This window comes from Petaurus breviceps, unplaced genomic scaffold (assembly GCF_028583685.1).
Source record: "Petaurus breviceps papuanus isolate PSGF00001 unplaced genomic scaffold, PetGlider_PUasm1.0 214, whole genome shotgun sequence".
In the NCBI taxonomy this organism is placed as follows: Eukaryota; Metazoa; Chordata; class Mammalia; order Diprotodontia; family Petauridae; genus Petaurus; species Petaurus breviceps.
In genome coordinates, this window is record NW_027185863.1 from 9,853,965 (window position 1) to 9,867,945 (window position 13,981).

A 13,981-nucleotide genomic window follows, 5' to 3' on the forward strand; every position below is an offset into this window, starting at 1 on the left:
GGTATTTTATATTCTCATAGCAGTCTCCCTCACCCCCTTCTCACTTCTGCAAAGAGGAGAAGAAGAGACATTTTGTCAGCTCTTCTCTGGAGCTGACTGGTCACAATATACAGTATTTTTTGTTGTTTTTTCCCATTTTTGCTTATTTTTACCACATTGCTATAGTAAATTTGCATGTTGTTTTCTTAGTTTTTCTGGTTCCCACAAATCATTCAAACTTCTGTCCTTTGCTATATCTCTATCTTCAGCCATATTTTCCAACAAAATTTTCCTTGTTTGTCCCATGCCATCCTCTGCATTCAAATTACTTAGTATTAAAGTATAGCTTAAGCATATATTTACACATAAAATATATATTACATATGTATAATATATGGCGATATTTATCTGTCATATTTGTACGTATATATGTTTATATTAATAGCTATATTTCAGAAGGTCTTATGAAGTTCTTCATAGAATTGTCTCCATATCCTCTGCAACAGACATCAACATATAAGCTGCAACTATCTTCATGGTGAACTTTTTGCTTAGGCACGATAAATTCAGTTCAATGTAACCCACAAAATGTTTTTTTTTTTTTTTGTTACAACCAAGAAATAGAATTTTTCCAGTGATCTTTTCATCTTTCCAAGGAGAACTTGTGAGCCATCTTTCCATTTAGGTTCAACATCCTTATGATTTCTGGTTTTCCATAGCGTAGGAATCCCAGTATTGCTAGGATTCTCTTCCTCTAGCAGTAGATCAACTCACTGGTCATTAGACAAAGGGCCCTACAGCAGAGCATACTTGAAGCTTTGCCACAATGGGAGAGTTGTTGTTCAGTCATTTCAGTCATGTCTGACTCTTCATGATGCCATTTGGGATTTTCTTGGCAAAGATACTGGAGTGGTTGACATTTCCTTCTCCAGCTCATTTTACAGATGAGGAAACTAAGGCAAGCATGGGTAAGTGACTTGCCCAGGGTCACACAGGTAGAATACTGACATTTAAATACCAATAGCTAAACTGATGTTAAACACAGTTAAATAACTATGAGACTATCAGCACCTTCTCCTTCCCATATATATCAATCTGCCACCATCATTGCTGAAGTGGAAGGAGGCTGCACAGGACCAAGGGCCATTGTGTATTTGTTTTGTTTTCTATATTGTCATGACCAAAGAATTCATCACCATGATCAAATGAGGTAATACTTGTAAATGCACTTTGCACACTGCTAGGCATATAGTAGGCATTAATAAATGGTCATTTCCTTCCTTTCCTCTGTTGAATGTACTGTCAGAGATCCTTTCCGCACTGAGCTAGGCTGGTACTTAGATAACAGACACAGTTTCTTGCAGAGACTTCCGAGCATGGTAGAATATGCCAGAGATTGTGGTTCACTGGCATGGCCTTTGAGAACCCAGAGTCCTCTCTGGTCATGAGGAAGCATTGGAGGAGACTGCTGTTGAGGGTTACTCCATACTACTACTAACTAGGATCTAAAGTAGAAAAGGAGAAAATTAACATGAGTGTTAAGGAGGACAAAGAGAAAACTCTCCAATCTCCCCTACCAGTCTCCATTCTTCTTTTTCTTTCCTCCCATTCCTCCCCTATCCCTCCTCTCAAATATAGCAAGGGGGATGGGTCTGGGGCATCTGAAAAGATGCACTGAATCCTGCCTAGAGACCCACTATGCAGGACCTTCTTCAATAACTTGCTTCTGGATCCCTAAAGTTCCTTTTTGGCACTGATATTTTTTATCTTTTTTGCAAAAAATGCAGAATGCTTCAGGAATTTGCTTGTCATTCTTGCTAAGAGGCTAACCTTCTCTATCTCATTCTTATTTTAATATACATGCTGCCGAAAGGAGTACTGCTTTTTTATTGGTAAGCAAGGAAAATACCATTATCCATGCATAGTCAACGAATGTCAATTGGAAATATGTGTTAATTAATTCTATTAAGCCACTGTCATTGAGGGATTATATGACCAGTAACAGAGAAGCTTCTGGGGGCAAAAAACTCAGTCCATCTGCTTGTCCCTCTGTATCAGCAGCAGTGCCAAAGAGTGCCCATTGTGAGGACTACAGAAACAGCTCATAAATAAAGGTTCAGACTTACCTCTAAGTCATAGTCAGAAGGCAGGTGACTATAACTCACAAAAACACATAACAAATGTTCTGAGAGATACACAACAGAATACCTGACCGTCATTTTTGTAAATTCCTTTGGGATAGCCCCAACCCATCAAGATTAGTTGAACTCTATTTTTTTAAACAAATCTTACTCATTAATTCTAGGGTGCAATTAACTCTAATTTTAGAGTGGTGTCTGCTCCTTGTTGATTGTCATATTAGATTAATGATCTAGGCATGGTATAAAATTTCCATTTTTTTATGAATCCTCGTCCTAATGCATAAGTATTGATGATGCAGTTTCATGATTTATGTTTGCTTTTTCCTGATCAATCATGATTACTGTCCTGATAAATAAGACTTATTAGCTTGAATTAAGCAAATATCTTATTTACTGTGTCTCCTAGCTGAATCACATTAATTTAGTTTCAATTTAATGTGAATCTGGAGTTTGTATTTCAATGGTTCTGACTTCCTTATACTCTAGAATCAACAGCACTATCCTTTGTGCATCCCAAAGTTCATGACTCTGAATTTCCAGTATCTCAGTAATGATTACCTACTATAATCAGTCCTCTATCTTCCACCATGCTGAAGCACTACAGTTTGAATTTTCCTAGAGAATCAAGGGCCAGGGAGGGGAATAGGTCTTTCGAGTGCGTGCCAAGTACTCATTTGATCCTCACAACAACCTTTCAAGGAAGATGAAATTATTATCCCTATTTTACAATTGAGGAAACTGAGGCAGGAAAAGGTGAAGTGACTTGCCCAGGGTCACCCAACTCATAAGTGCCTGAGACCAGATTTCAATACAGGTCTTCCTGACTCCACTCTCTCTATTGTACCACCTAGTTATTCCTAGGTGGACAAGAATGGGATAACCTGAAAGCAATCACACAAGTGCTTCAGTTAGAACTATATATTTCATCAACTGCTACTCCTGCTAGAAGTAATCATCTTGGGACTTCATCAACTAGTGTTGAAGACTTCTCTAGTACTGCCCATCTGATCACTGATATCTCTACGTACCTACACATAGCCCCTCTTCGTATCCAGATTTCTAGGAGAGGCTATTACACAATAGGGACTTTATCTGATTCCTGTGGACAATAATTTAAAGAAAAAAATTCAGACTTATGATTTTATCAGTGTAGGGAGGTCCTACTATGGAAACTCCTGCCATTGCCTTGAGGACAAGGTCCGTGGCCCAGAGTAGGCACTTAATAAATGCTTATTGGCTGACTGATGTATATTGGTAACTCATCTGTAACATAATCATGGGACAGTGAGCATTTAAGTGACTTGTTCATGGTCAAATAATACGTATTAAAGTCAAAACTTGAATCTGGATCTTCCTGACTCCACAGTTAGCCTTCTACCCTTTCTGTCTGAAGGGACTGGCCCTATTTTACATTTAAGATTCCTTCTTCCACTGGCCTTTTGTGTGAGTTTGTATATCTCCCTCTGTATCTGAGCCTTAAGCTTTGGCATCAGAAATACATGTACATATCTTATTGCTGTTTTCCTAGGAGAGGAAGGAGTCCAGTAAAAGGGGTAAGTGTACTACTCTGCATTTATCTGTAGGTGATGGAAGGGATAAGCACTGGTCTGACCCAGTCAGACAGCAAAAGAATATCTGGAATATTGAGAATATTTGATGATTAAGGATGTTTGAGGATTAGAACTCTTCAAGTTATTTATCTGAGAGTAAAACTCTGAGGTTCCCCTCTGTCTCTCCTATTTTAGAAAAATATCTCATTGGGGGCAGCTAGGTGGTACAGTGAATAGAGCACCAGCCCTGGAGTCAAGAGGTCCTGAATTCAAATCTGATCTCAGACACTTAACACTTATTAGCCATGTGACCTTGGGCAAGTCACTTAACCCCAACTGCCCTGTCTTCCCCCCTCCAAAAAAGAAAAAAAAATCTTATGAAGAAAAGACTATTTATCTGGGATCAAACCGAGAATCAGCATCATTCTTGACCAGAGAAGGTCTTTCATTGATCTGTACTCCACAACTTCCACTAACATCCTTCTCCAAGGGTTCATTGCAGCACTGAAGTGACCCCCTAGGTTCTCAGAGCATGGCGGCTTTAAGTATGGGAAAATTGGTCATCTAGTGATAAATTGAGTGGGGGAAGAGGGCACTGCAACCCATAAAGAACAGCTGCTAAGACATAGAAGGGCTGCTGTCTTCATCATTGAGGAGAGTATCACCGGAATTATAGGTCCTTGAAGTACCATGGAAAGAAGCCAAGTTGGTAGCATGGGCACAGCTCAAAGTCTATTAACGGATGCTAGGAAGAAGTCAAGAGACTGGCTTGGTGCTAAGGGACATTTAGTAACAGTAGCACAGCCTTTAATTCAGGATGAGTTGGAAGAACATAATACTAAAATGGTCGTGGTGATCATCTCAAATCATTTATAAAATTCCTAATTGCACATGGCATTTTGCCATGTTATCTGAGTACTGGCCTTGACTAGAGCTGCTGCATTCTTTCTGGCTTCTTCTCTTTATCTGAAAAGAGTTTATGGGAATTAAAGTTGAAAGAGGCCATAGAGATCTAACCCTTCATTTTACAGATGACAAAACTGAAGCCCAGAGATGTTAAGTGACTTGTCATGGATCACACAAATGTAGAATGAGGGCTCTGTTGGCCTTTGTCAAGACAAGTTTGTTGTTTTCTCTAGGACTTCACATAAATAGATTTCAGATCCTTAAGAACCAAGCTAATTTCTTTTCTAACATAGATTCTCTTAATCTGAAACTGTCCCAAGATGGACAATAGAACAAGAGGAAATAGCCATGGGTTGGTATCCCTGGCATAAAGGAATTATTAGCAGGCAATAAGATCGTTTAATTATGAATCCCTGAATCTTCCCATCCATTTAAGTGCTCTGATGACTGTAGGGTCATTAGAGTTGTTATTATTATTGTTATATAATTCACAGTAAGCATTGTTATCTCCATTTTGCAGATAAGGAAACAGAGGCCAATGAGTTACCCAGCTCATCCGTGTTCAGAGTCTGAGATGAGAGTCCACTTATTTTGAGTTTAGTATTCTTTCCATTACTATGTAAACTGTAATGAACAGTAGAACATAAGCCATATAAATCTGGAAAATCCAGCAAAGCAAACTAAATGCTGAGCTATATGGAAATATAGAGAGTTAGGTTAATTCAGGACATTTATCACCCTGCCAACAATGACCTTCTGATTACCCAGGGAGCCCTGATATCAACTCACAAGGTAGCTGTCCTAATTGGAGGGAGAGAAGCATCAAAGTGCAAATAATATTTATATCCTACATGCTTGGGAAGAATTACTTCAATAAATCATATTATTTAAAGAAATGAGAAACACCAAAATGATAAAACTCATGTGCCATTTTTACAAATGTAGCAGGAGACAGGACATTTTTCTACTCTGTGAGCTTAATAAGCTTTCACAGTACTTCCCTTGACTCAAATACAGAAGTAAGAAGACAAATTGGGTAAAAACACAGAAAACCCCCAAAATCAAAGAAGAAAGATTTCCTTCTGAACCTGAGGTGTCTTCCATCCCAAATTCTCATTCATTCGTGGAAGAGGAAAAAAATGTATAACTAAAGAGGGAACTTTATGTTTTGTATTTCATACCACATGATATAACTGGATCCTTGTGACACATGCAGCTGTAATTAGAATAGTTAGTAACTAGCAAACAGTGAATAGCAACAAAAATGAAGATGATGATGATGATGATGTAGCATTTATAAAGGGGGCAGCTAAGGGGCACAATGGATAGAGTGCTGGCCCTGGAGTCAGGGAGACTCATCTTCTTGACTTCAAATCTGGCCTCAGACACTTACTAGCACCTACTCTAGGCAAGTCATTTAACCTTGTTTGCCTCAGTTTCCTCATCTGTGAAATGAGCTGGAGAACACAATGGCAAACCACTCCAGTAGCTCTGCCAAGAAAATCCCAAATGGGGATACAAAGAGTCAGACAAAAGTAAAAAAATGACTGAGCAACTGAAAACTTTTATTAAATGTTTTAAGCTTCACAAAGTGCTTTACACATATTATTGGCTTTAGTTTTTACAGTAGTCCTAGAAAAGAGAGGTTATTATTATTTTCATTTTACAGATGGGTTAATTGAGGCTCAGAGAAATTAAGTAATCTGCCCAGGATCATACAGTTATTTCTGAAGCATGCTTCAAACTCAGATCTTCCAGCCTCCAATCAAGTACTCCACCCACTGCTCCTTGCAGCTTCTCATGTTTATGTTCATGTATAATGAAGCTTAACTGGCCCACTTATAATGTAGGATATAAGGTGAATGAAGTTTGATTCCTTTAGATTATGCTGGGCTTGGTATTTTCTTCTATGAAGAAAGAGGAGACTCCCTTTACGGAGCTTTACATAAGGTACCTGCACTTCCCCACAGTAAACAGATGCACAGAAAAGGCAGCTTGGAATCTACCATGTAGCACTTTAGATCTCAGACCCTAGTTTGAATGGCTATACATGGTGTGGAGGAGAAGTAAGAAAGCCAAGCATTGTGGCATTGGCATGATCCTTTGACCCCTTCCCTCCTTCCCCCCCCATATTTATAATAATATTAGACCCATAGATGATTATCAATAATATTGAGCTTGGGGGCGGCTAGGTGGTGCAGTGAGTAAAGCACCAGCCCTGGAGTTGGGAGGACCCAAGTTCAGTTCCGGCCTGAGACACAACACCCACACAAAAATACTAGCCGTATAACCTTGGGCAAGTTACTTAACCCCAATTGCCCTCCAAAAGACAAATAATAATAATAATAATAATATTGAGTTTGTATTGGGTCTAAGGCCAGGGATTCTTAACTAAAGGTCCATAAATGTCCTGTCTACTGCTACACATGTAAAAATAGCACATGAGTTTTTAATCACTTTGGTTTTTTCTCATTCCTTTAAATAATATGATTTATTGAAGTAATTCTTCCCAAGCATGTAGAATATAAATATTATTTGCCCTTTGAGGCATCTTCCCCTCCAATTATGACAGCTACCTTGTGAGTTGATATTGAGACTCCTTGGGTAATCAGAAGGTCATTGCTGGTAGGGTGATAAATTACAATATTTAAAATTTTTTTAATATTAAAATATAAAACTACTTCAATGTAATTGTTTTGTTTTAGGATTCTACGTATTTTATTTTATGCATTTAAAAACATTCTAAGATGCTGCCTCTTGGCTTTATCAAATTGCCAAAAGGAGTTATGATACATAAAAATTCAGAATTTTCTGTTCTAGGGGTTTGTGATCAGCTCACATACTAAGCCATTATCTGAGGTCTTTACCTTTCTCCTACTTCTGCCTTGGGCTGGCCCTGCAAATGGGACTAGTTTCTGGGAAGGACTCTTTGTTCTTCCCACCACTGTGGCCCCAGGATCTGTTTTCAGCACTGAGTGTGATGAGTCAGTTTACTGTTCCCAGAACTGCTTTCCACAGACACAGAACGTGATGGTTAGCATGGTAAACCAATTTTATATGCGTAAATATAGAAAGAAAACAATCACTGGGGGAAAGAGTAAACCAATTAGCACAGTCATTGGTACACATGAGCCAGAGATTGTCTAACTGCAAGGAACAGAAGGAGATTCTTGCCCCGATACTAGAGGTCTGTCGATGGGTACCTTTCTCTCCATGAGCCAGCCATAGTGGAAAAAAAGATAATATCTGTAAGGGATTGTCTCACCCAACTGGAGATGGTTTGAAATACCAGATCCACACCTCCAGTAGCATCTCTGCAGCTATCAGTTCTCACAGACTGTTTGGATATAGAGGTTGGGAAGATATGTTGAATATTGGTGTGACCCACACATCTTTTTCTCAGTTACTTGTCTGCCCACCACTTGAACTCCATGCCTCCCTTTTCTCCTTCCTTATTCTTCCTAGAAATCTCTGCTAACCAATCAGTCTCTCTCTCTCTCCTTCTCCTCTCCCTCTCTCTGTCTCTCTGTCTCTCTGTCTCTGTCTCTGTCTCTGTCTCTGTCTCTGTCTCTCTCTCTCTCTCTCTCTCTCTCTGTCTCACCCACACACACAGACACACACACACACCCCCTACAGAGTTTTCCCCCCAAACAATTCATTACTGTGCATTCCAGTAACCTAAGCCTCCTAAGTCAGGAACTACATCTGTATAGATAACATATGTACATCCATATATTCATGTGTGTCCAGAGTTACACCCCCACTCCACATTGAATGTTGTGTCAGCTAGTCAGCTATTTGACTGTTCTTCCTCTAGTCCCAAATCTTATATGCCTATGAACAATCACTGACCTATAAACAAACTATATATTACAAGTAAGACTGATCCAAACTCTCCAAATTGTTTACCCACCCCCCACAATGGCTGCCACAGGAATTGCAAAAACAGCTTCGAACTTTTGGACAAATTGTGAATTTAGAATTAAAGGAAGGGAAAAAACTAAGAAAAGCAGGAATAGCTCAAAACAGATATGTTCCAGAAGGCAAACTTCTAAGTTAGGGATAGCTTGCTTATGTAGTAGCCACCACCTCAAAATTTCTTCCCTTCTGTCCCCTAAAACCTTTTTATTTTTTTTCTGCTTCAAATTTCATCAAAGCTGATTTGACCCAATAGCTTCCATCTATACAGTTACTTACATTATCATTTACGCCTTAACAACCCTGCAATGTAGGTAGCACAGGTATTATTATCCCCATTTTACAGATGATAAAACTAAGGCTCAGAAAAGCTAATTACCCAAGGTCACATAAGCTGCTAAGTGGATGAGCTAAAAATCTAGATCCCAGTCCCAAGTTCTTTTTACTACATGACCACTGTATCCTGGTATGTGTGTGTGCTTGTATGTGCACATACATGCATATATACATGTATGTAATATGTATGTACAGACACACATATATAAAAGAATTTTGAGTCACATAAATATGATTTATAGAGCAGGGCTTCCTTGCATCCATAAATTCTCAGGTATTATCCCCAAGATCTCTATTTCTTGACAAGCAGCAGGAAATAGTGAAAAGTGTTAAACTTGGAGTTAGGAGATGGTTCAAAATCCACTTCCAACTCTATGCCTCAGTTGCAAATTGGAATAATGACGTCTGTAGCAGCTAACTTGATGAGTTATTTTGATAGTCAAATGAGTATATATGTATATGTGTGTAAGAATATTCAATATTTTTGTAGACTTTAAAGCACTATATAAAAGTCAGCTACTTTAATAGTTACAATGAAAACAAGAGATTCTAGTAACTAGATAAATTGTGAAGAAGAAGAAAAAAGAGAACAAGAAGGGCAGGGAAGTACAGAGAATAAGATGGTCTTTATTCAAATAAGCCACAAGGTTTGGTCAGTTTGCTATTATATGGAATAAAAGTAAAATGATCAATGTTTCCATTAAAAGGAAATAATAAGTTTTTTAAGAGGAAAAGTGGTTTGGAGCAATCCTCTCCATAGGAGGCCCTATCTCCCTGAGGGCTGAGGTGTAACCCCAAGGGGTGTGACATCTATCAATCAGAAGATGAGTGGCATCAAATCTGACCCTCCATATTCAATTGGGTGGGGGAGGAGTTATTCTCCAATATAACTACACCTACCTTTCATCCATTAAGATTCAACACTTTTCCATTCACCACTCTTACTGCTGTGCAAACTCTCAACCTTCTGTTACCGCACCCCCCATATGCCATCAGTGACACAGGAACCCCTCAGCAGCTTGCAGGTGCCACTGGGAATTTTCCCACTCTTATTCCCAGTATTATCATGTCATGTCCCCAGATCACGTCATGGCTACAGCAAGAGAGGTCCTCGCTAAGACAGCAGAGTATCTACTCTTTGGGACAGAGACCTATAAATAAGATCCCTAACTCTCTCACACCCCTTTTATATTTTGGGTAGGACACATAGAGTCTCTCACCATGGGTGTGCAGACATGGATGGGCTCCTCTCCTTACATTATTTTTCCTCTTTCCCTAAAGCTTACTTCTGTTGAGGGTCCTACAGTCCTTCAGGTGACCCAAGTTCACAACTTCAATGTTAACTTTGTTTCCTCACTCACTCACTTCACACCTCCACACATCCAATCAGCTTCCAAATCTCATCCACTGACATCCCCTCTCATCATCCCATTTCAGACCCTCATCACCTCTCCTCTGGACTATTGCAATAGCCTTGTAATTGATCTTCCTCAAGTCTCTCTCCATTTCAATTTCTCCTTCTGTCAAAGTGATTTTCCTGAAGAGCAGGTATAACTCTATTGTGTTGCAGTTAGTCATTTTTCAGTTGTGTCCAACACTTCATGACTCCATTTGGGATCTTTTTGACAAAGATACTGGAGTGATTTGCCATTTCCTTCTCCAGCTCATTTTAGAGATGAGGAAATTGAGGCAAACAGGGATACGTGACTTGCCCAAGGTCACACAGCTAGTCTGTGTCTGAGGTCAGATTTAAACAAAGGAAAATGAAGCTGATTCCAAACCCATGCTCTATTCACTTTATCACCTCATTGTACTATGTCACAAAACCCCCATTCAACCAACTCCAGTGGCATTGTTACCTCCAGGGTTTGGTATTTAAAACCCTTCACGTCCTCCCTTTTGTCCCTCCTCATCTTACTGTCTGTACTCAATACTATCCACTAAGCAGAACCATGTAAACAAAGAGGGATGGATTTACTTTGAAAACTTTGAGTTGAAAACAAAAACAATTCACTTTTACTTTTTTTTTTGCATTGTATATACTGAGTAGACATAAACATGACTCCAGTTGAAAAGTTATTTTGTTCACTCTTATTTTTGTTGTTGTTCAGTTATTTTTTCCAGTCATGTTCAAGTCTTTGAAAACCCCATTTGGGATTTTCTTGGCAAAGGTACTGGAGCAGTTTGCCATTTCCTTCTCCAAGTCATTTTATAGATGAGGAAACTGAGGCAAACCAGGTTAAATTACTTGTCCAAAGTCACACATCTAGTAGTAAGTGTCTGAGGTCACATTTGAACTCAGGATCTTCCTGACTCCAGGTCCAGCACTCTACAGCTATTACTTATTATTTGATTTTGCTTATTTACTTTTTACTTATTATTTGATTATTGTATTGTGTATCTTTCCATTAAAATTATCTTTTTAAAAAATTGACCTGTTTTCACTAGTTTCATTGATAAAATTAACTGAATAATTAATTATTAATAAAAAGTATTACTTATAAATATTATTTATAACTACACTTTATCCCTTAGAACAAACAAATTTTGTGCCAGTTAAGAAGTAAAATAATGTAACTATTTCATCTTTAGCTCATCCCTTTTAATTTGCATTTTTGTTTTACACAAGAGAAAATGCATGACTGCAATTAATATATAATTAAAATATGTACTATTTATATATTATATAATTTAAAAGTAAATCAACAATTATTCAGTATATAATTTTTAAATAAATATGTTTAATTATATGTGACTAAATAATTAGATGCAGAATTCTATAATTTAAAAGTATATTATTAACAAGTAAATATGCAATATATTGTGTGTACATGCTCAAAAATTATTTACTAATAAAGGTGCTGGATTTTTAAAAATTTGGAGACTAGTAGTTTAGTGAATGACTGTTATGGGAATCTGAAAATCTTCCCTGCCCCTAGGCCCTTTGATAGGCTTAGGTGACTCTGAGAACCTTCCCTGATTTAAGAATATGCTCTGTCCCCTAATGGGCTAAATGTGGTCACCTGGAACGTTTGGTGGGAGGCTTGTTCTTCAGGAATACCCACACTTTGTTACTTTGTGATTGGGTAGTGGGTCACAAGGGTTTCAATGGTCTCTGACCCCGGAGAAGGCTATATATACCCTTATGTGAGGTTTTGCTGTGGGGTTCGCTTTGGGAAGAGTTGTGTGATGTGGCCATAGGAGACTGGGCAGCCGTTGAGAACCCCTGGCTTTGAAAACCTAAATGTTGGTGCTTCCCTCTCTGGTAACTGACTAGGTATGGATGTAATGGTGAAACAATGGGAAGCCCTGTCTGCTGATCTGTTTCTCTGTCTGCTTGTAACTTCTGTTCGTATTCTCTGAAGTTCAGGGTGTTGACTTTTCCCCCTGAACTAGGTAAAATTATACATGTTTGATTGATTAAAGTGAGACTGTTAACCCATTTTGAGTTTCTTTCCTTTGGAGAAGCAGATCTAAGAACCTGTGTTGGCAGCCACCCTGGGTATGCTAGTGTACTTGCTGCTACAATGACTGAAAAACCTTGGAATCAAGAAAACTTGGGCTCCAGTCCTGCTTTTGATACATATTGACTGAGTAACAATTGGCAAATCATTTAACTTCTGCTCACATACAACTTTAAATTCAAGCTATAATTTATAAAATAGCTGATCATAAAGCAAGTTTCTGCACTAGAATTCCCTCCCCTATAAACTCACAGGACAGGACCAAAAACAAAATATACCAAAAAAAAAAAAAAAAAACACCTTAACTAAGTACTTAAGTTTGTAGAATCCCAAATTTATCTAAATTGTAAAGTTGTAAAATCTAAGCAGACTACATGTGCCCTCTAGAGGAAAATTCATGAATCTTACTTCCTCTCCCAAATTAACCTAAAGTTTTAGGAACTATTAAGGAGCAATCTTTCTTGGTGTGAGAATTGGCAAATATTTACCTGTTCATTATGATCATGTTTCTTTCAGCATTCTATCCACTGCCACCCAACTGCCCCTTCCCAAACCACTCACTTCTCAGAATCGAGAAACATTTATTAAGCACCTACTGTGTGCCAGGTATTATACTAATTACTGGGAATACAAAAAGAAGCAGAAGACAGTCCCTGATCTCAAAGAGCTTAGAATCTGGGGCAAGGGGGGAGGGGGGAACATGGACAGACAGCATGTAAACAAATATATCACAAAGCAAGCTATATACAGGAGAGATATGAAATAATTAACAGAGGGAAGGCACTAGAATTAAGAGGTGTTGTGGAAGGCTTCCAGCAAAAGAAGAGATTTTAGCTGAGACTTAAGGGAAGCTGGGCAGGTCAGGAGGCAGGAGGAAAGGGGGATAGCCAGAGAAAATGCCCAGAGCTGAGAGATGGAGTTTCTTGTTCCAGGGACAGCCAGGAAGCCAGGAAGGACAATGGAAGAACACAAAGCAAGGCTAACAGAAGTATTGGATCAAGTCAAAGAATCTGATCTGAAACAATCAATTAACAAATGATAGTTTTGTAGAATCTCTATCAAGTCCATAGGTCACATGGTATCTCAGTGAGGAGGTACCAGAAATACAAAGGAGACAGAAGTCCTCAGAGGCTGGCCTCATTCAAGGAATCTTTGAGAATAAAGGACTTTTCTAGGACTTGGAGAGGCAGTGTAATGGACAGAAAAACAGCCTCAAGGTCAAGGAGAACAGGTTCAACTTCTGTCTTTGACACATGTTAGATGTGTTACTCTGGGCAAGTCACTTGCCCTCTCACTGCTCTACTCTAGGTAACTCTCTAAGACTCTGTATTGTAGAAAAGATGCCACCCTGCAGTGGCTGAAATGTCCTCACCTGGGTGTTTCCTTTATAAATGAAATCAGAGGTCCAGCACATGCCCAGGATTTGGTGGCTAACAAATCTGTAAAGGACAATACTTCTGTTCTGGCCAGAAATGCTGATGGTCTTTCCCTCCCAAGTTGATGAAGACAAACTAGGTCATCTTTTGCTTCAATTTTTACCTAGCCTTTAATTACTGAATGAGCATTGTCTCAGACAAACCGAGACCTTGGAAAGGCCTTAGCTTAAAAAGGCCCAGGTCTCCCATTGCATCCAGGGCCATCCCAGTTGTCTTGGCTTATGGACTCTAATGATTCTGGAAGAGGGAGG

At 38.8% G+C, this 13,981-nt stretch overlaps 1 protein-coding gene and 1 non-coding gene across 5 annotated transcripts in view; both read right to left on the reverse strand.

The window, feature by feature from the left end:
* Positions 1–13,981, reverse strand: part of TMEM255B (transmembrane protein 255B) — a 195,641-nt gene that overhangs the window by 99,651 nt on the left and 82,009 nt on the right. The window lies entirely within an intron of this gene.
* Positions 1,757–1,858, reverse strand: LOC138165796 (U6 spliceosomal RNA). The gene has a single exon (XR_011169461.1). It is a non-coding gene; the product is annotated as a U6 spliceosomal RNA (small nuclear RNA).